The sequence below is a fragment of the Chelonia mydas genome, chromosome 12 (assembly GCF_015237465.2).
Source record: "Chelonia mydas isolate rCheMyd1 chromosome 12, rCheMyd1.pri.v2, whole genome shotgun sequence".
Taxonomy (NCBI): domain Eukaryota; kingdom Metazoa; phylum Chordata; order Testudines; family Cheloniidae; genus Chelonia; species Chelonia mydas.
This window is the reverse complement of record NC_051252.2, coordinates 14,521,186-14,545,682: the sequence shown is the minus strand read 5'-3', so window position 1 is coordinate 14,545,682 and position 24,497 is coordinate 14,521,186. Positions and strand designations below refer to the sequence as shown.

At 38.8% G+C, this 24,497-nt stretch overlaps 2 long non-coding RNA genes across 2 annotated transcripts in view; one reads left to right on the top strand and one right to left on the bottom strand.

Annotated features, from left to right (window-relative positions):
• The window catches only part of LOC122462565, a 188,059-nt gene that overhangs the window by 18,518 nt on the left and 145,044 nt on the right, over positions 1-24,497 (bottom strand). The gene's annotated exons all lie outside the window — the stretch shown is intronic.
• LOC119563700 overlaps positions 6,783-24,497 on the top strand; it is a 34,488-nt gene continuing 16,773 nt past the window's right edge. Inside the window, exon 1 of the long non-coding RNA XR_005222245.1 lies at positions 6,783-6,856. This is a non-coding gene — a long non-coding RNA (uncharacterized LOC119563700). The remainder of the gene's footprint in view (positions 6,857-24,497) is intronic.

Genomic DNA, 24,497 nt, shown 5'->3' with positions numbered 1-24,497 from the left:
TGCAGGTGAATTTTATCATTCCTTTCACCCTACTGGTAATGAACAAATTCACTGCTTATTACTTTGGACTTGATCTCTGGCAAAACACTACTGGAACAAACAATTTGATTTGTCAACACCTTTAGAAGGACTCCTCAATCAATGTCACGAATCCAAATTTAAACAGCAAAGCACATTTGACTGCAAGACCCCAGACTGATTAGAGCTCCGAGTTCAGTGAATTGCACCAGACAGGACAGCAATCAGATTATTAACTCCACTTGAAAATACTCTCTGCTGCCTGGGATTAGCATGCATATTTTGATATAGATCGATAAGCAATCTCCTTTCTATAAGAAATGCCTGCAACATTCATTTGGCTGATCAAAGGTATATATCAGCTTGCTGTGACAGGTAGCTATTGTTTCCTGTTTTCTTTACAGAAGAGTCTCTATTAAAAAAAAATCTTTGGATCCCTTTCACCTAGTAGTGGAAGCCAACAGAGAGTCACAAAATTCCATCAACTTCTCAATATTGAAACACAGTCACTACAGAAGGGACTTTTGACTCTTTTGAACAACTTAACCCATTTCTACTTCTTTATTCTTTTTTTCAAGAAACAGTGAGCTGCTTGCCTTCTTTCCCAGAGCCCAACCTTTTCCTGATATTAGCCTCCATCTTACCTACAATTTAATTAGAGATGGATAAAACTGATTTTGTGCTTTTGCATTTTGCAGACTTAAGTAGCTTGGATATGAACTATCTCTGCTTCTGGATCTGCAAAATCTGAACTTGCGTGGTGAGGTTTTACGTAACCAAACCACCTTAGTTAGACTAAACAGAGAGGACTATCCACATAGCCATATCAAATTTTGGTGGTTCAGATAAAATGAAGTCCTGACCTGGCTAGTGGTTGCAAAATGAAAATCTAACTGTTAAGGTTTTCCAAAACAAAAACAGCCTTCTCAGCTCATTCCTTAACTACTTCTGGATTGGAACATTTCCCTCCTTCTGTACTTTTGATCCTGTTGAAACCAGAATGGAACCATATTTTAACCAAACACAGCATGGGAAGTAAAAGAAAGAACTATCTACAATGAGACTTGCAGAATGCAACTCTCAAAGTGTGTGTGTACATTTCCATAATTTAAAAACAAAATAGACAAGATGATGCCTAGTGCATCACCTAAACACAGTTCCCCAGCATAAGCTAAACAACCATTCCCTGAGTATCATGCCATTCAAAAGTAGATTAATATGACACTGCTCCAAGTAGGACACATTCTGTCAGACCAATGTGGGAAAGTGGATTCCAAAATCGAGGGCTCTCCTCTAAGAATGCATCCTGGTACCCAGGCATTCAAACCTGGGGCAAAAATCAATCTGACTGCACTCATCTGTTGTAATGAAGCACAGTGGTTACAGCAATAGCATAAGAAGCCAGAATGCAGGTGTCCGTCCATCACACACCCAACCCCCAGTATGATAAATTTCATCTACAGGTAGAAGAACAAAGTGTTTCCAACATATCTTTAATTGGTGAAAAGGCTTCCTGAAGCTACAAGCAATATACAGTACATGTTCACATGCAGGGTCTATAATAAGAAAATGTTTCATTTGTATGTACAAATTGGTCTTTGCATATGCAAACTCACTAATCTGCATACTGTATTCAGTAAGAGCAGCCCTTACCCAAGCTGCCTAGAGCTGCACTCTCCAACGCATCATCAAGGATCTACAACCTATCCTGAAGGACGACCCATCACTCTCACAGATCTTGGGAGACAGGCCAGTCCTTGCTTACAGACAGCCCCCCAACCTGAAGCAAATACTCACCAGCAACCACACACCACACAACAGAACCACTAACCCAGGAACCTATCCTTGCAACAAAGCCCATTGCCAACTGTGTCCACGTATCTATTCAGGGAACACCATCATAGGGCCTAATCACATCAGCCACACTATCAGAGGCTTGTTCACCTGCACATCTACCAATGTGATATATGCCATCATGTGCCAGCAATGCCCCTCTGCCATGTACCTTGGCCAAACTGGACAGTCTCTACGTAAAAGAATAAATGGACACAAATCAGACTTATAACAAGAATTATAACATTCAAAAACCAGTTGGAGAACACTTCAATCTCTTTGGTCACTCGATTACAGACCTAAAAGTGGCAATACTTCAACAAAAAAACTTCAAAAACAGACTCCAACGAGAGACTGCTGAATTGGAATTAATTTGCAAACTGGATACAATTAACTTAGGCTTGAATAGAGACTGGGAGAGGATGGGTCATTACACAAAGTAAAACTATTTCCCCATGTTTATCCCCCCCCCCACCTCCCACTGTTCCTCAGACGTTCTTGTCAACTGCTGGAAATGGCCCACCTTGATTATCACTACAAAAGGTTCCCCCCCCCCCCCCCCCGGACTCTCCTGTTGGTAATAGCTCACCTTACCTGATCACTCTGGTTACAGTGTATATGGTAACACCCATTGTTTCAGGTTCTCTGTGTATATAAATCTCCCCACTGTATTTTCCACTGAATGCATCCGATGAAGTGAGCTGTAGCTCATGAAAGCTTATGCTCAAATATATTTGTTAGTCTCTAAGGTGCCACAAGTCCTCCTTTTCTTTTTACTGTAGCTCAGAATTTTCATAGCACTGAACACCGTGAGCATGGCCCTTCCTGTGCCTGATTTCCCCCTAACTAGCCCCTGCCATGCCTCCTATGCCATGGGAGGCAGTGTAGGGCTATTTACATCAGTCCTATATGGTTTCTGTGCTGGTGAATTCTCCCCTGATGCGATGCAGTCTGTTTATATGGTCAGAACAGCATACAGGGGCTGGGACAGGGATTTGAACCAATGTGCGTAATTTATTTTCAACAGGAAATAATTTTTAGATTCCTCATATAGCTTCACCAGTGTCTTGCCTTGCAGTGTGGCTTTTATTCTACTCCGGGGCCTTCCCTTATCAGAAATGTGAGACTACTATTTAAGGGATTATTTATAAAATTGAAAAAACTTCCACACTGGACTGGAACTTCAGGAGAACTCTAAGTTCCAAAATAGTCACTCACCAAACTATAATTGTGTTTCTCTTATAGTACTTGAAATGATGAAACAGGATTAGGAACATAAACGGCTTTTCTCCCTTTCAGGGTAAATGCTGTGTGATGTGCTCATTGTGCACATATCCTATGATACCATTTCAATTATCAAGTCCCCAAAAGAAGATGTGCAGCCATGTTTGTCTACATAAAGCAGACAACACCCAGAGGCATTAATTCATGTGTGGTGATTTCAACAGGTGCACCAACATGCATAAATATTAAATAAGACCAAAAAGCTTGTCATACTACCATCATCATCATCATCTGCCAACAGTTACTAGACACTAGTATCTGACAGCACATTTTAGCACTAGAAAATAAGAATGGAAATAGCTGTGACAAAGGCTGTTGTGATTTTGTAATTATTCTGACCGCTGTATTTATTTCTAAGTTAGACTTAAATCATGTCCAAGGAAAAGGCAGCAGTTTTCTGCATATGTTACTGGCTTTCCTTTTTAACATTAAGCAAATCAAGCACACTTTATACTGTAGCAATATACCCTGAGTGTTAAATACAATGTATTGCACACGATATGTTTTTTTAAATAGCTCTGCAATTAGTTACATTTTTTTTAAAAGATCACTTATACTGTGAAATGTTTTGTTTTCGATATGCAAGATGAATAGCTCTTTATTTCTGTTCAAATGAACCAGAATTACGTGTCACAAAAAAGTGGAGCTTACTTTCTCATATTTTAACGGTTAAAAGACTTTTTGGACCGTATACAGAGTTCCTTAAAAACAAACTGCTCATCCCCAAAAAATCACAAAGAACCCTACGAAATGGTTTGCATCAAGTCTCAACTGTTTGCTCAAAAGAATGATTTAAAATTAGTTTTTGTAAAATAATATTTGTGGTTATGTAAGATCAATATCCATTTTTCCCTTGCATATTTCACCAGTGAAGTCAAATAAAACATTTGGTAAAGTCATACTTTGTATATTACCTATAAAGGGTAAACGTCTCTTTATAAACTAAAGATTAAATCTGCAATGGTTATCCAGATTACTGAATTTGCTAAGAGGATCAATGGATTTAATATTTTTCTTAATTCAGAATAGGGTAATTGCTTATTCTTCCTGAAACTAGTGGACAGGACTGGTATTGCCTCATTATCTTTCACAACAGCAGGAAGTTCAAATAGACAATACAAGTTGTTTTCCTGTAATGGCTCTTTGACAACTGTGCAACCTACATTTTTATACTGCTCTAATATTTGATTAAGGAATCTTAGATTAAGAAGAAGGATTTCAAGATATGCGTCCTTAATCTCTAAGCTTCTTAACATGCTAGTGATTTCTTTAATGTATTAAAACAAACCACATAATACATTGTCCGATTTCAGTTGTGAAACTCTTTGCTATAGCATTCATTGTATTGTTACGTAGAGAAGAAAAGTGGGTCATCCTGTTAGATACACACATTCATTTTTTAGTCCCATTTAATCCCATTTCCCATTTAGTCCCACTTTAGTCCCATTTCTTTTGTGTAGAGGAACGTTGTAGCAGACTCTTTAAATACGAGTCTGAAGACAAGGTCCTTGGCCAAATAGGTCGGGGCTGCATTCAAGTACAGTAAATGTTTGGAATTTATACTTTTAATAGTAAAATAATTAACTTGGTTTTCTTTAAAAAATGAAAATGTAATATCTGCTAAAACCTTGTTATAAAAAAACTTGCTTTTGTGTTTTTAATTTCACTATTACATGATAAGCTACAGTAGGAACATAAACATAAAGGGGAACACAAAGAAAAAAAACTTTGGTTATAAAAAATAGTTTATTCCACATCACTATGAATAGGTTCCTGGAATATTTGCAAAATTTTGGTTGCCTCCAGTCTCACAAATAAATCATAATAAATGTAGACTTAGACTCTTAGGTCAAATGTCTCTATAGGAACTTTTACCAGTGCCTATATCCATACATCCATTACCATTCATCCTGTTCATACCACATTAACTGTTCTGCTGACTCCTTTCTCTAGGTCGGTTTCAGCGTTAACCTAACTGATACACACTTAGCAATGAAGCCAAGGCGGCAGAATCACTGATTTTAACAAGAGGATTCCCTGAAAAGAGTCTAAAAGCCAGCAGAGTCTTCTGACAAGAGGTGTGTCTTCTGACCGGCGTGTAGGAAGAGGTGGAGCCAAGGTTCCACCCACACCTCAAACATTGTTGCTCACTTGCAAGCAGGAGGGAGTAAGCAGAGGAGTTACATCGCTTGCTCCTACCTACCGGGAACGAAGATAATCGCAGCACATACAGGAGTATAAAGTAGAGTAATCTGAGCAACAATCTAACTGAAAGTGACTCAGTGGCAGAGATACAAAGAGCAATCAGAAGTTCTTGTATTTTAGTCCTTATCTCAGACTACACCTTCCTCTACTTGAAATAATCCATCTAATTTATGCTTGTTAACTTTGAAATGTGTGTGCAGGGGAAATCTGTTTTTCGTAGAGCATCCATTTGGAAGAAAATTAATCTTTATTAAACTTAGTGGGAGCCTAATACGGCACCTGCATTAATTGGACATATTTTATTTACTCATTCAGCACTTTATAGTGCATCCATTGCCATGGCATGCAGGTTCAGCTACGAAAAACAAACCTCATTTTTAAAATTTGTTTATCATGTAATATCCCCGCTTCACTGCAGCATGGCAAGTTACTAACCAGAGGGCATATCTCAGCTAAAAATAAAAAAAAGAAACTGGTTAAAAATAGTTTCTTCCATATCACCAGAATTTTGGGGTATGTTTGTTTTTAAAACAAAGATGGGCCAAAGCTGGTACCCTGTATCCAGACACACCAACACAGGAGACGTTTGGATCAAGAGCTTTTTCTATCATCCACGTGTAAACCTAAACCCGACTTACCAAAATGGAAGAAAAAAGTTAGAGGTGGGCTTTAGGCTTCCCCTGAGTGGTGATTTTCTACCTGGGTTGTGGCTGCCCTCAATATTTTCCTTCTACGTGGCTGTTTGACCATTGAACTGAAGCAGTTCCACTCATACTGCCATTTCATTGTCTACGACAAATCGTACTGTCTATGAGACTTCTTCAGATTCAATAAATCATATTAGAAATCAACTGTGGGGACTGAGGTTAGCCGAAACTCAGGGTATTCATTCACCTCATCCACTGCTAGTTATAGGCTGTAATTAGAACATTCAAAACCACCACCATATAGCTGACTAGTCTTTATCCCAGAACCGTACAGCAACAAGAGAATTTCATATTTTAAACAGAAATATTAGTACAGCATACTCTAGCACCATCTAACTAACTTCCCAGGTAATTATCTCCACCACCTATTTCTCTCTCTATGGAACAGCCACAGTACTTACCAGAAATAACAGAATGCTGAGATAACACATTGTTTCTGTGTCAAAGTCATAAGTCGAGCTAAAAATTAACAAACATAAATTTAAATATATTTACAGTAACACCACAATAACCAGCATAACAAATGGAGCATTAGAAAGAAAATTGACATTAAGCTACAAATGACTGGACTCTTCCCCTGGTGAGCTAAAACTAGCTCAGCCAGCAGAGAGACGTGACCTATCCTGTACAACATAAAGCAGCATTAATCATGTCATACATTAGTCTGTACAACACAGTAACTTAGGCCTTTGCACATCAGTCCAGGTTGGGGCAGGAACAACCAAGCAAGCTCCAGCCACTTCTGAACTAGATCATCCTTTTCAACGGAGCCTATAAGAAGATGTGATACATGGGCACACAAGCCAAAGGTGAGCACAAGGAGCAATTTCCCTTCATTGCACCTTACAGAAGCACAGTTCCCACTGATGGTGCTGGGAGGGTTGGCAGAATAATTTGTGACATTCCTTTAAGAGGTGAAGCATGCTTCCTCCTCATGTGTCCAGCCAGTTACTCTGGCCAGAGAGTACAGGGCAGGAGCCATGGCTCTGCCTATTCCCTCCCCATTTGCTTCTGTGGAGATGGAAAGCAAACATTAGCACAGCTAAAAACGTGTGACCAAGGTCTGCTTAAGAGGAAGGGAAACCTTACTCTTCCTATTCTCCTAAACACCCAGTAAGGGCTTGGTACAACCTAGGCTTCTATTAACAGCATTCAACTGGGGTATTTCAGGACTTGTCCATCTCTAAATAGGAGACACAGTAAAGCAAAGCTAAATGTTAAAGGAATTTTGGTGCATAACTCGTGTGTGTGTGTGTGTGTGTGTGTGTGTGTAAAAATGTTGCCTGAATTTGGGCCTAAATATCCTCTTTAAAAATAATAATAATGTATTATTCTGTGGACAAGGGAGGGAAAGCCACTATGTACAATGACAAAGTCAGTTAGCATAGCTAACATCTCCTCTCCAACTCTTGTGTTTGAGGTGTTAGCTTGGCTATCTTCAACTGGCATTGTTGGTGCATAAACACAAGTTCTCAATAGGAGCTACTGAATGCCCAGCACAACTGATCACCTGACCTGTATCATGCAGTCTAGGACAACAGAGACACTGCCTCATCAGTGATTCTTCTCTGTCTTAGGCCAGGTCTACCCTACACACTTACTTCGATAATCTACGTCTCTCAGGGGTGTGAAAAATTCCCACTCTCTATGCATATAGTTATACCGATCTTAACTCCCTGTGTAGGCAGCGCTATGTTGGTGGGAGAATGTCTTCCAAGACGAGCTACAGCAGCACAGCTGTGCCGATGCTAGTGTGTAGTGTAGACCTGCCCTTACAGTCTACAAATCCACCAGTATAAAACTAGTGTAAAAGTGAAGAGTATAAATTCCATACAATTATTTTAAACACGTGACTGATAAAAACCCTCCTACCTGTCAAACAGAAAAGCCTTTGAGTTTGACAGTTTCAATGATAATTTCTTTTAACTGAAGATTTTGATCCAGGGAATAGGATACTATTGTTTAAATGAGGGTATATTTAGACTGCCATTCTATAGGAGCTGGATGTACTCAGAGGAAAATAAGATAACAAGATTAAATAACTGCAATAATGTGGCATACAAATAATGGGAGACTCTAAATTTGCATTTAACAGACTAGGGAATACAGTATCTGCTGTTTGTGGCCACTGTACTATAAATGTGGAAGGAAATCCCCAGGGGTCTTATAATAAGAGAAGAGAGAGAGAAAGAGAGAGACAAGCTTTCAAATGATCACTGCTGAACTGTGGTATGAGAAAAAAAATTTAATCTGCTCAGGACACTTACTCCTTATCATAGCGTGTCTTCAAAAGAGATTTAATTACTTAAGCTTGGATATGTGTGTCGGTATATGGCATGTTACTATATTGGGATTAATGCTCTGAAGCATCTTCCCTTGTCACCTGAGATTTTCTCTGAATGATTCTCATGTATAACTAAACACCGTGTTTAGCATTTTGAGTCTTATGTAAGAGTCCTTCTGCTTCAGTATCCACAGAGCTAAAAACAAGTGACCAGTTTAAATGACATTCCCAGGACCTTTGAGTGTAATTAGTTTTGTATCTTATCAGTGGTAGAGACTGTAGATGTAACAGAGAGCGGCTCTTACCTACCCTACGTACGTGTTCACAATTGAAGAAGATTGTGATTAAAAAAGGGGCATCTAATAGGACATCTCAGATTGTTAAATGTATTTGAGCTATTTATTATCCATCTTTTTATTTACAAGTGGCAGGTATGATTAATATATATATATAGCTAGTAGGAATGGTGCAGCAGATTATATATTTACAACTTTTATCATTTTAGAGCCATATGATCCTCAGGAAAGAAAAGAAATTAAAAAGAAAATTTCTAAAGGACAGCAAGGCCAAAAAACCACTCAGACTAGTACCGACACTAATCCAGTATTCAGGATAGTACAATTATTGTATGTGAGAACAGAAGGTAGCCTGGAGATGGCTCTCTTTGTGTTGAAGTATTTCATCAGGTAAATACAATTGATAGTTTCAAAGGTGGTGTCATTTATAAAAGGTAAAATACAGTTTACTGCTGTTCATGTCATTTTAGGCTGGCGCAATCCAAGAACTGGCACACTGAACACAAACATAAGGGGGCCAATTCCTTTATAGACCCCAGCATACTTTCAACATTCCCCAATAATGAATGATGTATTGTGAACTATTTAAATATAATTAAGCACCACAATGTTCCTATCATAAATATAAAGAGAAGGGTAAACCCCTTTAAAATCCCTCCTGGCCAGAGGAAAAATCCTCTCACCTGTAAAGGGTTAAGAAGCTAAAGGTAACCTCGCTGGCACCTGACCAAAATGACCAATGAGGAGACAAGATACTTTCAAAAGCTGGGAGGAGGGAGAAAAACAAAGGGTCTGTGTCTGTCTGTATGCTGCTTTTGCCGGGGACAGAACAGGAATGGAGTCTTAGAACTTTTAGTAAGTAATCTAGCTAGGTATGTGTTAGATTATGATTTCTTTAAATGGCTGAGAAAAGAACTGTGCTGAATAGAATGACTATTCCTGTCTGTGTGTCTTTTTTGTAACTTAAGGTTTTGCCTAAAGGGATTCTCTATGTTTTGAATCTAATTACCCTGTAAGGTATCTACCATCCTGATTTTACAGAGGTTATTCCTTTACTTCTATTAAAAGTCTTCTTGTAAGAAAACTGAATGCTTTTTCATTTTCTAAGATCCAAGGGTTTGGGTCTGTGGTCACCTATGCAAATTGGTGAGAATTTTTACCAAACCTTCCCCAGGAAGTGGGGTGCAAGGGTTGGGAGGATTTTGGGGGGAAAGACATGTCCAAACTACATTTCCCAGTAAACCCAGATACAGTTTGGTGGTGGCAGTGGAAATCCAAGGGCAAAGGGCAAAATTAATTTGTACCTTGGGGAAGTTTTAACCTAAGCTGGTAAAAGTAAGCTTAGGAGGTTTTCATGCAGGTTCCCACATCTGTACTCTAGAGTTCAGAGTGGGGAAGGAACCTTGACAGTTCCCATTTCCTATGCAATGAAAACTGTGGCCCCAACACTGCAATCGGATCATTGCAGGCAGCCCCCGTCCCCATGCACAGCCACAGTGATTTCACCAGGGGATTTGCATGTGTCCGGGGTCCAGCCACGCAAATCCAATTGCAAGATCATGGCCAGTCTGAGTAATAAAGTAAATAGATACATGCAAGTATTTTTTAAAAAAAATATGTCATTTTACTTTTGGCATGTCTTAACTCCTAGAGCAATAAGACTCTCAGCCACAGAACACGATGAGATAAAACTCTTTTGTCCAAACGCTGGCAGAGTTATAAAGCTGCCTTTATTTTCAAAGTATGTAAATGGCATTAAAGTTAAGGTCACAGGGATATGTGGATTGATTCTGTGTTTTACATGTCAAGAAGCAGTTTGGCATTCTGCAGAAAAAAAATAAAGACATTAATATTAAAAACCTCCCATGCTTATAAGCCAACCTGAACTGAATTTTCATTAAATACTCTACGCTTTTGCATATTTAACCATAGCAATAGGTGAATACTGAACACAGCATAATTTAGACACAGCAGTGTCCATTTATCAGCCTTTCACCCAAACAATGAATATTTCTTTAACCAAACAGGTTATATTCTTTCCACCATTATCTACTTTTGAGCATAAGAGCTGGAACTAGGGGTGCTGCAGCACCTCCTGGCTTGAGGTGGTTTCCACCAAATACAGGGTTGGCAGTTTGGTTCAATGTCTGTCAGCACCTCCACTATACAAATTGTTCCAGCACTCCTGCTTTTGAGGGAATATACTGCCACCCTCAACTCAGGTGCATGGGATGCAGGAGTCAGAGGACCGGGTGTAGCTCCAATATGTATTCGTGTGGGTGGGGCAGTTCTATACATCCCTCAGGCTTTAGAGTATGGAACCATTTGGAGCCCAGTGTGTATTAATATGCAGGGGTTTGATCAGTTTACAAATGACTCTGCACCAGACAAAACCAGATGGGGGGGGGGGGGGGGGGGGCAGGCAGGGCAGAGTGACCAGGCAGCTGCTGCCTGATTGCTTCATGGTCATCCTTCCAATCCCTTCAAAATTGCCTTGTACAAAGCTCATTTTCTCAGGCTTTGCCAAGACCAAGAAGATTTGGCCTTTGTTTACAGCAAGAGTAAATGACACTTCAGTTCCTGAGTGACCCTTGGCCATGTGACTGCTATTGTACTAAAAGGTTTTCTGGTATTCAAACCTCCTTATGCTTGAAGCCTTCACTTGCTACAGAAATAAGGTATTAAAGAACCAAGAACAAAATTCCTTCTAATACCAACCAGCTTGTAAAGTAACTCCCTGTAAAGAGCAAATCTAACATAGTAAATTGGCCACTGGTCTTCCAGCTCTCAGTGGCTAAGTGAGAGCCAGCCGTTTGGCATGCAGATAAAGTATTCTGATAGACCTTTCAGCAGGGTGGGAGTTTAGAAGATGATTAAATAACTGCCAAATGATTCATTTGTGAGCAAGTAAGCTTTTTTTTTTTAAAACTGATATGTTTTACTTTACAATACATGCTTTCTTTAGCTTCTACTGCACTGGGTTGAGCCCTGCAAACTGTACTTAACATTTTAATATGAAATCATTAAAAGAAACATATTTTGCTTTCCAAACAACATTCTCCATTTGTGATTAATTTATATTAATGAAATTAAGCACTGTTTCCCTAGTGCCAACTGAAAATTACTCTCTCTAAACGTCAGCAGCACATTTCATGCCTGTTTGGTCCAAATTAGGACTTAGGGAACAAGACTACAATAGCTGGGCTGGAAGATAGAAAGGCAGAAAGAACGCCAGTGTTCTGTCTGTGTCCAGAAGCTTTAATAAAGAATAACGCCTTTGCATTCAGTATAACAGAGTCTGGTTTCTCCTCTGCTGTGAGAGAACACTACTCTATCCACTGAAATTGTTTCTGCTATTAAACACATTTGAGAGTCCCTCTAAGATCTTAATAACTAGTCTGCTCTGGGCTAAGCATATTAAAGAACCAACACTGAAAGATAAGAAAGTGCCAGCCAGCTACACTACCTGGAAGTCTCAGACTACATGAGTCAGTTCAATTCATGGTGCTTCACTAATGCCAGCTCAGTGGGGAAAAAAGAGGTCAGTATTAGGAACAAAGGACAGGGGACTACTGAAGAAAAAAGAACATTTTCTATCTATATTTTAAGGGCTTGGGGGAGGGGGTGCTCAGAATAATTATAGTAGCACTGAAGTAAATGAGCATACTTTTAAATATCATCCTGATTCACAGGTGCCACCCACTTAATTGCTTCTTTCATAAATTCTGCACGTTCTATACATCATGTGAAAACATCAAAAAAGGTTTTGCATGAAAAGCATGAAAAAGGAATGTTATGTTGTAGTGCCTCACCTACTAAAGGTAAAGCCTCCCGCTGCTTGTAACTAGAGCCAGGTTCATCATGTAGTCTGTAGGCAGATGATGTAGGCAGATGATATTTTGTGTGTGAGATAGCACAGCTAAAATATTCTGTTAAGGAGAGTTGTCTTCCATTCCTGCTCTTAGATAAAATCTTCTTGTTGAATCCTAAGAATGAGGGCCATATTTAGCTCATGAAGACTTGAAACTACATGACTGAATTTCCCCCTCCTGTAAATTCTGCAGAGGTCATAGCACCAGAAGAAAGATGTGCGGCTAACTGGTGAAGATTCTTTATTATTATTTGCTGGATGAAAATCACTTGTGTGTTAACTAGCTATATCAAGGAGGAAAGAAACTTTATCTGGAGCAACCACTGAAAGAAGAGGTGGAAATCCGCCTCCTGGAACTGCCCTTGAAGAAAGAGATGCTAAAACCTGCATTAGATGCACCACTAGTCATTGCAGACTACGAAGAGGTCACCCTAACCAAGTTTGTTAAAGCAGGAACAGCTTGTTAAACTTGAATGGCAATTTTGAGGGAAGGACTCCTGAAAACTAGAACAAGACAATACCTTGTAGCAGATGATGGATAATTGCTGTGATTTTTGCCTGCTTGAAATTCTCTATCTGTATTATGTGCTTTATTTTGTTAAGAAATGGCTACATTTCTTCTGAAATCCCCCTGGAGGAGTCAATCACATACCTGTGCCTAGGACATAATGGGAAGACTAATGCTAATGAATGCTTTTCTGAAGGTAAATTGTATGTTAATACTATTTTCACGTATGTATAAAAAAAACAGGTAACCCTAAAGCATTACTTCTATAAGAAGTGAAAAACCATTCATATTCGCACAAATATGTTGGGGTCTGATTCTGTGCACAAGACCGGACCATAAAAGGTGCCTAACTAACATACATGTTTTGGATGCCACACTTTAAGAAATAAATCAGAAAGAGTCCAGAGGAGAGCAACAAAAATTATAAATGGTTTAGAAAACCTGACTTATGGGGAAAGATTAAAAATACGGGTCATGTTTAATTTTGACAAAAGACTGAGGGGGAACCTGTAACATCTTAACATATGTTAAGGGCTGTTAAAAAGAGGATGGTGATTGATTATTCTCCATGTCCACTGAATGTAGAACAAAAAATATTTAGCTTAACCTGGAGTAAGGGAGACTTAGGTTAGATATTAGGGAAAACTTTCTAACAATAAGGATAGTTAAGTACTATAATAGATTACTAAGGGAGGTTATGGAATCCCACTCATTGGAGGTTTTTAATAACAGTTTGTACAAACACCTGCCAGGGATGGTCTAGGTTTACTAGTTCTGCCTCAGGGCGGGGGGATGGTCTAGGTCAGTGGTGGGCAACCTGCAGCCCACGGGCTACATGCAGCCCATCAGGGTAATCTGATTGCCACCCACGAGACATTTGCTGATGTTGACCATCCGCATGCACGGCCCCCTGAAGCTCCCAGTGGCCGCAGTTTGCCGTTCCCAGCCAATGGGAGCTGCAGGAAGCGGCAGGCCGCAGGGACGTGCTGGCCACCACTTGCTGCAGCTCCTATTGGCCGGGAATGGCAAACCGCAGCCACTGGGAGCTGCGGGCGGCCATTCCTGCGGACAGTCAAAGTCAGAAAAATGTCTCCCAGCCCGCAGATTACCCTGATGGGCCGCATATGGCCCGCGGGCCACAGGTTGCCCACCACTGGTCTAGGTAATATTTAGAGGTCCCTTCCAGTCCTTCATTTCTGTGATTCTATGTTCTCCCAAAGATATTCAGTAGTTGCTCTTACAGAGGCATGGGCAGCCTTTCTGGGCCATCTTCAGTCAATGCTGCTAAACCCTCTTGCTCCCTAAAGCTCAAGTCATCCTTCAAAAGATTTCACATTGTACAGATCCTCCACAGCAAACAGCGACAAAATAGTTAGATAGCAATTTTTGCTGACTAACACTGCTTTTTCTCTTGGTCAATGGGTAAATTTTTGCTCTTTCACCAAGCGAATGATAAGAATGTCCTGTTTTCACTGTGCACATAGCACAGGGCATAGTTGTAACCAAGAATAATATGGTTACTGCAAAAAAAAGACCTTCAAATAAGCAAGTGTCCACATTGTTAAGGAGAAGAATTGGACACAGTATATCTTCTAGAGCTCTCAAATTCTAAACACAACTCTCACCATTTAAGTCTGGGATGTGATGCTCTACCACTACAAGAGCTGAGAATCTCCTATCAGGGATCTCTCTCTTTCTGTCACAGAAACATAAATATTGCCTCACTGATAATTTTGCAGGGGGTTATAAACTATATAGAGTAAAATCTTTAAAAAATGACTTAGGAATCTAAGTCCCATTTTCAAAAGAGCCTTACGTGCCACTGCATGTTCAATGTGACTTAGGAACTTTTGAGAAGTTGACCCACACTCCCTTTATCCTTATCAGAGAGGAAAAATAGTCTAGTGGTTAAAACAGCAGTGGGGACTTGGGAGACCTGGGTTCAAAACCTGCCCTCAGCATAGACTTCCTGTGTGACATTGGGTAAGGCACTTAGCCTCTCCGTGCGTCAGTTACCCATATATAAAATAGGAATAATAGTATTTCCCTATCTCACAGAGGAAGTGACAGGTTAAATGCATTTAAGACTATGAGGATCTCAGATACTGTAATATGACCCCCAATTCAAGTTCCTAGAGGAATAGCTCATTAGGGAGATTTCTTTTTGATGTGTTGTGTGTGTTTACTAAATGGTATACAGTCACCGTCACAGTCATGATTTACTTGACACTTGCCAAATGCCCAACCGATAAATGTGGAGGACTCAGACAGAAAAGACACCACAAATGCTAGTCAAAACTGTACTGAATTGGCCATAAACAGAATTCTGCAAATAATGAGAAAAAAATGCCAATTTGAAAAAATGATAAAAGAAGTGAATATCCAACAAATGTTACACAACCATCTGTAGAGCCATCATCTTTCCATACCACTGATAACATCTTTGGTCTTCATAGAGCAACATTTCATATGAGAGAATCAGCAGGAAGTGCTGGGGAAGCTGCCAGATATAGTAAATGTCTGAGCACACCCTTCCTTTAACCATAAAGCATTATGCTCGGTTTCAACTACTGCTTTTGGCCCTTGTAACACCAAATGCTACCATTCAGAGAACAATTACTCCCATCTTGCCAGACACTCCAATATGGGATATATGGAGCTTGATCTTCAGAAGGTGCTACGCACCTACAACTCCAAGTGAATCAACAGGAATTGTGGGTGTTTGGCACCAATGAAAAATCAAGCTCATGTTGTCTGCTTAGATAGCCAATATGCCGTTATCATCTTCACAGCGGAAGTGTGTGTGCAACTGTAAAAGGCAGAACTGAAAGTAATGAGCAAATACTTGGACAAGAAGATGATCTCCCTAGGATACATGGACATGAAAAGGTATCAAATAGTTTTTTCAAGGTATTCTTCCTATCATAAATCATTAACTAGATGAGACCCATCTAATGTCCATTTCCACTATTGTATGCAAAATTATTCCATGGTGGTACAGTCCTTAACTGAGAGGCAACCTAAAATTGTATCCTTCATATGAAACAGCAAGCACCCCCGACAACTACCACTACAGTAAAGGTCTTTTTCATTTAGCCATGTGAGAAGTGGGCCTGGATGGAGATTGGAAGAGACCATCTAATACACTGGTTCAGGAATTTTGTAAGACTTTGAAGGGCAAATTTTATTGTAAGATGTCCTCAGACATAGGGTTTAATAAAGTTCCACCTCCTTAAGGGCCAAACGGGATAAAATTTCTCCTCCATTTTCCCATCCTGCCATTTGAGTGAAATCTCAAAAATAGATACTACTGTATTTCAGTGTGTTTCCATTTCATTTTTTAGCGTGTAATGTTTTGCTAGTGCTCAGGACCGGAGTCAGGCTGATCGGGAAAGAGAAAGAACACTTTTAATAAATTCCAAAGCCCTCAGTTCTATCTGCGTTTGCTTGGGCTTCTGGAAAATATCTAGGCATACTCAGCAGTTTACTGCAGACCTTATCTTTGCCACTGTCATACTAACATACTATCTTCTCATTTGCATAGTTACTTCCATGCTAATCACTTATTCTATACCTTGCCAATGAGCGGAGAGCCAGGCTTAACACTCACAGGTGGAGCTCAGCATAAGAGGTAGTGTATGAGGAAGGACTGACAGAGGTTTCCGTTGCAGAGAGTTGACTAGCATGGTATTTTACCATTTATTAGTGGTTCACCAAATACTAACTCTCTCCTAATACAACTTCTCCATTGAGCACATCTGTGGATCTTGCCTCCAGTTGACAGAATTTTCCGTGCATGACTCCAAGGACCCACATCATACCCACAAGAATATCAATATTTCTCTCAAGGAATAATGAGCATTAAAAAAGCTTTCTAAAGAATGAATCATCCAAATTTAACAGCAAACACAACCCTAAATATGTCCTGCAGGACTGCACAGACGGTTTTCTGTTTTTAACGCTGAAATGTTGTAGTGTACCCTGCACACAAACAGTAATAAAAATCTATCACTTAATCATTTACATGTTGTGTAAAACAGCAGTCTCCTCTTAGTTAAGAGCTGCTTTATGTTGTTTTCATCGATACAAATGTTGCCCAAGTGATTGTGTGGGAGAATACAAGAACAGACTGTAATAAAATTAAAAATAACTTTCCAAGGAAATAGTATTTGGAAGGATTAATTACAGAAGTTCAAACAGGAGGCCATATGCTTTTCCCCTCTTTATAGTAGAACATACAGTGTGCCTGTAATAAAATCAGGGGATGGAGATGGGGAGGGGGGAAATTGTGTGTGCTTGTCAAAGCATACGATAACATCGAAGCACCAGATAAATAAGCAAGATATTTTTATGATTTTATAAGCATCCAAATGCAACCTAATTTCTTTGGCTGCTCCACCTGTGCATTAATATTTTAATTAATTGTGGTCAGTTGTAATATAAAATGGAGAGCAGATTTATTTTTGCATATATATTTTTATTTCTGAACTGTTAAATATCTGTATGAATTTGGGACTGCATATGTCATTCATCTCCTCTCTGGGTTTATTATTTTAAATGTAAAACTGTCTTCTCAGTTCCAGTCATCTAAGTTACAGAGTAAGAGCTATAAGAACTAGCCCAGAAATAAAGGTTTTCCTTGGAACTTAAAAGAATCACATTTATTCTTGCAGTCTCTTTTCAAGCAGACAGAACAAAAATGAAAATATAACCTTATTTTATTTTATCCTGGTGCCAATATATTTTCATATATACTCCCAACATATCAGGTGTTTTAAATAAGTGTTAGTGTTTTAAAAGATTCATAGTTATATAGGAGTTCTGACAATATGTTTTAAGGACTTTTTCAGCATGGTACGTCAAGACCAGATTTATGTACATTTTATGTCAATCTGAATAAAAGTACCTTATGCTTGTAGCACAATATTTTGTTCTGCTTAAAAATTAAGCTTACTTTGGAGAGACTCAGTGATTGATCCTGCTTGCACTGCTATCAATGGCAAAATCCCATTGATTTAAGATGTATTAGGTTCTAAGGACCAAGTTCTGTAAGGTGCTTCACTGGGACTACTCACATGCTTAAAGCTAAGCATAATGGGTACACTCAATCAGGGCCTAAAACATTAACTTTGGGAACTGGAGTCCAGCGTTCTATTTTCAGGGAAAAATCTTTACATCTTTTTCTTTGGCCTGACCAGTTTGAGAAAAATACCTTGATGAAGAGCTCCATAAGGTACAACTGATCAGTTTTGTTTTTTTCAGCTAGGATTGTGGAGTTGATAGAATTAAACTAGAATTTGTCAATGGAAAATCAGAATAAAGATGTAAAATGAGTTAGAGAGGGCCATAAACTTTACTCCCAGCAAGGCAGATATAAGCTGCCAGGAAACCAAAATCCCTCTAAGCGGGGAGGGATAGTTTAGTGCTTTGAGCATTAGCCTGCTAATCCCAGGGTTGTAAGTTCAATCCTTGAGGGGGCCATTTAGGGATCTGGGGCAAAAAGTGGGGACTGGTCCTGCTTTGAGCAGGGGGTTGACTAGATGATCTCCTGAGGTCCCTTCCAACCCTGATATTCTATGATTCCTTTCAGATTTTTTATTTTAATTTCTATTTATAGTGGTTTTGAATTTAGGATGATTAGTCTTTCCACCACCATTTCTACATTCTTTGCTGCCATTTCATTAAACTAGATCTCTGGGATTTTTTGTAACTTTTCTTCATTTGGGTCACTGTCATATAATTCTCATAACAGTCTGTTGATATGAGAATGCTAAATATTTTGAAACCTAAGAACTCAGTTTAAATGAGATGAAGGCCAATGACAGGAGTTAATGTTACTAGATAACACCATTTTATAGTGTGTTGCCCTGGGATATCATGTTGCAATGCAGGGAAAGTGTTGATTCATAACATACCTTGAATCTTTTAGCCTCTGCTAGTAAGAGTTCTTAACATTGTGTTAAAGCATCATATTTGAAAGATATAAGTTAGAGAAAGAAGTTGTATTAAAAATGCAATAGATGAATAGGTAAAGTGATTGGAACACCCTACGTTCATCAAGCTGCAACTACTTTAGCCAATGTTTTCCTATAAAATGTTAAACTGCTTCAAACACAAAAAACAAATAATTGATCAATAGCATGTCTATTCACATATATTTAAATAAAAACCTAGAAAAGGAAACTGTAGATATATTGATATATTCTACACCAGGCAAAACAAATATATTCTAAATTACCTTTCCTGCTTTCTTTACATCAGTCTGTTTCAAATTCCATTGTGTGTAATAACATATCGATGCACTGAAAGTTTGTAATGTAAATCCATCAAGACTAAAGTGAAAAATCCACTAACAGTAGAGCTGGTTTCTATATTGTTTGGACATAATGCAGTACTCAGCCTAAATCATAAGGGAATAAGGCACTTAAAATAGGGTGTCACATTTCAAGGTAATAAATAGCAGATTGATTCAACCTCCCAGTTGATCCTGCAGTTTACTTATATACAAGATGGAAAATAAAGTACCGATGCCATTGTGATTTACTTCTTAGAAATGAGACACTCTATATTAGCTTAAATGAATACAAAAGTCCAGCACTAACAATTTATTACATTCCTAGTCCAAACCCTGTTCAGATCAAGTTGCATTCTTTCTATGCATACTGCACCACAGCTTGCTTCAGCTTCAAGTGAACTCATCATTGACTAAACAACATTTCAGCTCTTTTTTACACAATATCTGTGCTTTTATCTCCATGAGATTCTCCTTCAACAAGTCTAGGATTAAAATAAAATCTAATTGCATATTAGGTGTTTATTTCTCTTCCCCCCCCCCCACCCCCTGTATTTCAATAATTAAGAGAAGCTATTTTACTTCACAGTAACATATGCCACTTTTGCAAAGTTTCTTTCTTTATGAGATTCCTGGATAGGATGCCCTCTCCAATACAACAGTAGATGTGGGATTTTTAAAGAACTCTCAGCAAAGGCCTCTCTCTGCTCCTGCGGAAGTCATTTTACTATTGCCTCCAATCGGAGCACTTTTGCGAATCCAACCTTACACATGCAGCAGTTGTTCTGATGCCACTGATGAGGAAATACCAAAACTCTGTGTGCCGAGTCAGTGAAAGTCCTTCCATTAGTGGGAATAGGATTGGCACCTAAATTGGCATTTAATACTGAATTACTTAAACAGACTTACAAAAAGTAGGGAGGACCATTGTGTTGTGGTAAGCCATTGTTATTTCATCCATTTAATCCCTAGAGTCTTGGATGTTTGCTTAATAAGAGGAAAACTGTTTAAATTTCATTTTGAAAAGATTTTTGATCAAGGCCTTAGAATTAAGAATGGAAATTAGTCTTTTTTTTTCCTTTATGTTTTGACTTGCTAAAATTTACTAAATAATTTAATTGAAGATTCATTTATCTATGAAAAATTTTATAAAAGACTTTGTGGCATGTTCCAACCTGCCCCTTGACTTTAAACTCATCTAATCACATCTACATCCAAGTCACTGAAGGACAAATGCCTTGCCTTTATTTCACAAGTCAGACCTGTGTCCTGAACCAAATACAGTGACCTGGATCCAACGAGACTCCCAGAGGATCTATTTTAGATCTCTTCACCTGAGAAGTTTTTTTAATTTATTTTAGACTCAGCTGATCCTACAGAGCAAATTTACAAACATCAACCTGGCCTCTAAAAATACCAGTGCAATTTGACATGCCAACTGTTTTGTATGTGAAAAAAACCCATAGGTCTGTGCAAAAGACTTCTTTTGTGCATTCAAACTAGGAATGCACAAAAAATATGATACCTCTGCTCCTGATACAGCAAAGCACTTAAAATTAGATAAATTCATGCTCACGGATGTGAGCAATCCCACTGAAGTCAGTGTCAGAATTCAATAAGAGTTAGGCCAGTACTTACATACTGGAGCCTAAAACTTGCATGTACAGAAAGCTTGGTGCGTTTATCCTCTGAAAATGTGTCCCAGGTAGGTGTTTTTAATTATTTAAGTCACTTTAAATAATGGCAATAATAAAATATAAAAGTATATTCTATAAGTACCATAACACTCTATTTGAGATTACAATCAAGACGAGAGAGATACAAGTAAACTACAGTTCTCAGAAGTGGTTGACAACAGAGCTAATTTACAGAAAACCCCAAGACACTTTATTTACTTCCATATAAATGCTCTCATGTGCAAAAGTATCGAACACTGGTGTCATCTAGTGTTTCTCTAAGTCCACTGCAGCTTTTTCTAATAAAGGTGATAGGAATATAAATTGCATAATCATATGCACAATGCATTTTATGTTCAAATGAGTTTTCAAAATTCTAATAGTGCAACAGTGCAAACGCCAATACTTCAATTTCATGAAATTCATTTTATAGAGTAGTAACGTTCTTCAGATATGCATGGTTAGCAATGCCCTATTACTTTTGTTTCAGAGTAAGAAAAATTCATTGCTTCCTGTGGTTATCCCAAAACTATTATTAACCATCAGAGCATTAGTGTTCAATAACCAAATTAATTGACCACCAAAGAACTTACTAGAATTAACAACTGAAGTTTTTCTCTGGTTACCAGGGTTGTCAAATTTTGTTGTTTTATTGCAAGTCTTATTGGTGTTCTTCTCAAAGACCCAGCTCCTGGAGTTCTGCAATTATGTGAGAATCTCAGCTTTCATCAAAAAAAAAAAAAATGTTTCTAACGCTCAAAGTTGCAGAGAAAAGCTTGAACATATAAACTTTCAAGGCTTAAAAAACAAAAAGGCAAATGAAAATAACCCCATAATTATTTATTTTAAAATCTCTTGATTCTTAAGCCAATCTCACGATTTTGGGGCCCTGAATCATGAATTTCCAACACTTGGTTTGGCAATACTTACTGGGTCATTAGACAAGCTCTAATACTTTTTGTTAGAGTAGGCCTCTGGCCTGGTGTTCAGAGTCAAAATGTCCTTTCTCTCTCTCACCCTGCTGATGCTGTCCCATATCTCTCGACTCCTGTATGTATCTAGTGTGTGAGGCACTCTGGGATGGAAAGGGCTATATAAATGTAGTATAGGATGCTTCACAATGCATGGAAAGGTACTATATGCAGAAATCACACAATGCTGATAATTCTGGGTTTCTTCCCTCTCGATGAGGAATAGGTGAGTCCATAGTTAAGGAGTGGGGGGAAAGGCCAGCACAATAAACTTGGATTTGGTCCAATTTGATAAACTCTCCCTCTAAAGAAATTGACTAAATGGCGAAAACTGCTTGATGGAGGGAAAAAATGACAAATTCAACCCTTTTTGCTGCCCTAATCATTTGTCTTGAGCAGCAGATCAAAATTGATGTTGGCATGAAAATAAGTGTTTTGAAAAGATTGGGTTTGAAATGTCATGTTTTGGAAGGTAGGGGGGACATTTTGGGGGGGTGGGGGGATTGGGATTTTTTTTTTAAATGCAGGAAGCACTGTTGCTCTGCCCTTTATGCACTGTTTACTAGAGGAGATTGCTGTTGCTACATGCAATAAAGATAAGCTTTTTACCCAGTGGTTCTCAAACTTTTGTACTGGTGACCCCTTTCACATAGCAAGCCTGTGTGTGTGACCCCCCCTTTTAAATTAAAAACACTTCTTTACATATTTAACACCATTATAAATGCTGGAGGCAAAGCGGGGTTTGGGGGGGGGGAGGCTGACAGCTCACAACCCCCATGTAATAACCTTGTGACCCCCTGAGGGGTCCCGACCCCCAGTTTGGGAACCCCTGTTTTTACCATTCCCAATCACTTCTGCAATACTAAAACCACACACATCTTAAGTTTTCAAACTAAGCCCCTGAAATCAAGACATGGCTGAGAAGAGCAATTCAGGATGGTCTGTTTGGTGACAGAAACCCATTTAGGAAGCAACCTGGGGCAGTTTCTAAACTGCTCCCCACCAAAGGAGCTCCATTAACCGCAAGATGCTCTGGGTGCAATTCTCACTTTGTCAATCTGTGAAGGAAACATAGCCACTGGGAACAAAGGGAAGCTCCTCAGTGTATGTGAGCACTCAGTGATGGTCAGCGTAAAAAACAACAACAAACATGATGGGACGTGTGGGCTCATTATTTCCAGCACTCGCTGCAACAGAGTACAAATTATGTGGAGTAAGAAACACCATCAGTTTTTACATCAGGATTTCCTGAAACTTTTCTGGTTACTGCACCCTTTTAATGTCAACAGGTTTTTTTTTTTTAAAAAAATCTCCAAAATAGTGTGAGCGCTTGTGATCTTTTTCACACCAGACCATGTGAAATTCTGATTGGGATAAATGCTTCTCTGTTATTACCTACAATGTTTAGAATAAATTCGGGGAAGGAAGAAGGGACAGGATGCCCATGTGTTTCAACAGCACCTATCATAATGGGACCCTGATTCTGGCTGGCACCACTGGGTGCTATTGTAGTGTAAATACTCAATAGTATTTATAGACCAGAAAAAAATGATAAAGCAAAAGCCTTTTAAAATAGCTAAATGTGCTTGAATATTGAAAGAATCAAACAATGTAAAGGAAGATACTTGGGAGAAGTCACAAGATTCCTTATGGCCCAGTTTAGCAAAGCAGTTAAGCACATGTTTACAGCAAAACATACAATGGCTTTGTCTACACTACGCAGCTTTTAGCGCCACGGTTGTGTTGCTACAGCCGTGCTGCTAAAAGCCACACAGCGTAGCTGCAGTTTGTCAGCTCTCCTGCCGACAAAAAGCTTCCACCTCCAAAGAACAGCATTAGCATTGTCGGCAGGAGAGCACTGCTTGCTGTCGGCAAAACTTTTGTCTTTCGGGGGTGTGTGTGTGTGTGTAACACCTCTGGAAGACTAAAGTTTTGTCATTCAATTGCCAGTGTAGACAAAGCGTAAGTGTTTTGCTGAATCAGGATCTACTTGATTAAGTTTCATTCTTAATATAGGATTAAGGCATGGTTAAGGTCCCTGCACAACTTTGAAAACCTCAACCTAATTTCTTTGTTTTTCTGGAAAAAATAATTTATTGATAAACACAACTATTTTGGTTATAAATAACTTCATATCTCTATTGACTTTACCTAGGATTTTTAACACAGGCTGCAGAGGATATGTATTGTATTGACTGAAATGGTATTTGAGGCTTTTTTTGGTAATGACATTAAATGTCACTCATTTTTGTAAAGATACAATTTACGTATTATTATGCTAAATATAAATAAAATGGGGGGGAAGTGTACAATGAATGTTTCGACATTTAAATTACTTATCTTTCTCCAATGGATTCCTATGATTAATGGACCTCAGTTCTTGCAGATATTTCTTTCAAGGCTTGGTCTCTTCTGAGATATCATAATTTGTTCATATTCTCCCACTGGTGTCACAATTTTGAGTTCAACATTAACCGCAATTAAAAATCTCCACAGGTATCTTTAAAATAGTGCACTAATTTCTGCTCTCCAGCAAACTTCTATTTCTGATG